The 2,573-nt window shown below is 42.6% G+C and overlaps 2 non-coding genes across 2 annotated transcripts; both read right to left on the bottom strand.

Moving 5' to 3' along the window:
• Positions 1–488: 488 nt before the first annotated feature.
• Positions 489–561, bottom strand: TRNAV-UAC (transfer RNA valine (anticodon UAC)). The gene has a single exon. It is a non-coding gene; the product is annotated as a tRNA-Val (tRNA).
• Positions 562–785: 224 nt separating this feature from the next.
• On the bottom strand, positions 786–858 carry TRNAA-UGC (transfer RNA alanine (anticodon UGC)). Its single transcript has one exon. It is a non-coding gene; the product is annotated as a tRNA-Ala (tRNA).
• Positions 859–2,573: the final 1,715 nt, after the last annotated feature.

A 2,573-nucleotide genomic window follows, 5' to 3' on the forward strand; every position in this document is an offset into this window, starting at 1 on the left:
AGTATTCATTCCTAGCCCTTTCATTTTCAGTCATTATTTGCCAAACAGACGCAAACATGAGTAGGGCCTCCAAACATGCATTAGCGGAAGCTATGAGCGTTTCTTGCTTTTCTTACTAGGCAGCGACTAAGCTATAAGAAAGTTTAGCCCATTTATAAATGAAACAATAAAGGAAGGCCATGCATGCAGAAACAATAGCAATCACGATGGTCAAAACATGTATCTCCCACGGCTCGAACCTGGGACCTTCCGCGTGTTAGGCGGACGTGATAACCACTACACCATAGATACGTAGTAAAAGCAAGTTTTCCAAGAGATCTAGCTTATTTTTATGCCCAATCCCGACGGTTAAAACATGGCTCTATCAGGGCTCGAACCTGGGACCTTCTACACCCTAGATACGTGCACGGCCAAAGAAGTCCAACTTTTCAGCCCCACATTCATTTAATTTAAGAATTAAAAGCAGTGGTTATTAAAATTAATTCCGTTGTACCTACCAGGGCTCGAACCTGGGACCTTCCGCGTGTAACGCGGACGTGATAACCACTACACCATAGATACGAAGCAAAAGTGAGTTTTCCAAGAGATCTAGCTTATTTTTATGCCCAATATCGACGGTTAAAACATGTCTCTATCAGGGCTCGAACCTGAGACATTCCGCGTGTTAGGCGGACGTGATAACCACTACACCATAGATACCTGCAAGACCAAAGAAGTCCAACTTTTCAGCCTCACATTAATTTAATTTAAGAATTAAAAGCAGAGGTTATTAAAATTAATTTCGTTGTATCTACCAGGGCTCGAAACTGGGACCTTCCACGTGCAAGGCGGACGTGATAACCACTACACCTTAGATACGTAGTAATAGTGAGTTTTCCAAGAGATCTAGCTTATTTTTATGCCCAATCACGATGGTAAAAATATGTATCTATTAGGGCTCGAACATAGGACATCCCGCGTGTTAGGCGCACGTTATAACCACTACACCATAGATACGCAGTAATAGTGAGTTTTCCAGGAGATCTAGCTTATTTTAATGTCCAATCACGATGGTCAAAACATGTATCTCCCACTGCTCGAACCTGGGACCTTCCGCGTGTTAGGCGGACGTTATAACCACTACACCATAGATACAAAGTAAAAGTGAGTTTTCCAAGAGATCTAGCTTATTTTTATGCCCAATATCGACGGTTAAAACATGCATCTATCAGGGCTCGAACCTGGATATGAAACTTGCCGTTGGTAGCTTCTAATATCTGGGATTTGATCATTTGCTGTTATAAGCTTCTTATATATGGGATTTGATCACCTGCCGTTGGTTGTTTCTAATATCTGGGATTTCTTCACCTGCCGTTCGCGGCTTCTAATATTTGCGATTTCATCACCTGCCGTTGGTGGCTTCTTATATCTTGTATTTGAAACCTGCCGTTGGTGGCTTCTAATATCTGGGATTTGATCACATGCCGTTGGTGGCTTCTAATATCTGGGATTTGATCACATGCCGTTATTAGCTTCTAATATCTGGGATTAGTCACCTGTCGTTAAAGGCTTCTTATATCTGGGATTAGTCACCTGTCGTTAAAGGCTTCTTATATCTGGGATTTCATGACCTGCCGTTGGCGGCTTCTTATATCTTGTACTTGAAACCTGCCGTTGGGGGCTGCTAATATCCGGCATTTGGAAACGGCTGTTTGGGACTGCTAATATCTGGTATTTGAAACCTGCAGTTGGGTGCTGCTAATATCTTGGATATAAAACTTGCCGTTTTGAGCTGGAAATATCTGGGATTTGATGCCTGCCGTTGATGGCTTCTAATATCTGGGATTTGATCACCTGCCGATATTAGCTTCTAATATCTGGGATAAGTCACCTGTCGTTATAGGCTTCTAATATCTGGGATTTGATCACCTGCCGTTGGCGGCTTCTAATATCTGGGATTCTATCACCTGCCGTTGGCGGCTTCTAATATTTGGGATTTCATCGCCTGCCGTTGGTGGCTTCTTATATCTTGTATTTGAAACCTGCCGTTGGGGGCTGCTAATATCCGGCATTTGGAAACGGCTGTTTGGGGCTGCTAATATCTGGTATTTTAAACCTGACGTTGGGGGCTGCATATATCTTCGATTTGTAATCTGCCGTTGGGGGCTGCATATATTCTCGATTTGATACCTGCCGTTGAGGGCTGCTAATAACTTGGATATGAAACAAGCCGTTCGGGACTAGGAAAATCTGGGATTTGAAACTTGCCGTTGGGGTCTTCTTATATCTTGGATATGATCACTCGTTGCTGGGGGCTTTTAATATCTGACATTTGATCACCTGCCGTTGGTTGTTTCTAATATCTGGGAATTGATACCTGCCGTTTTTTGCTTTTAATATCTGGGATTTGATACCTGCCGTTTTTAGCTTCTAATATCTGGGATTTGATACCTGCCGTTTTTAGCTTCTAATATCTGGGATTTGATCATTTGCCGTTATTGGCTTCTAATATCTGGGATTTGATCATTTGCCGTTATTGGCTTCTAATATCTGGGATTTGAAACCTGCCGTTGGCGGGTTCTAATATCTGGGAT

The sequence above is a fragment of the Phalangium opilio genome, unplaced genomic scaffold (genome assembly GCF_054372755.1).
Source record: "Phalangium opilio isolate 3A_F unplaced genomic scaffold, DU_Popi_V2 ptg000194l_1, whole genome shotgun sequence".
In the NCBI taxonomy this organism is placed as follows: Eukaryota; Metazoa; Arthropoda; class Arachnida; order Opiliones; family Phalangiidae; genus Phalangium; species Phalangium opilio.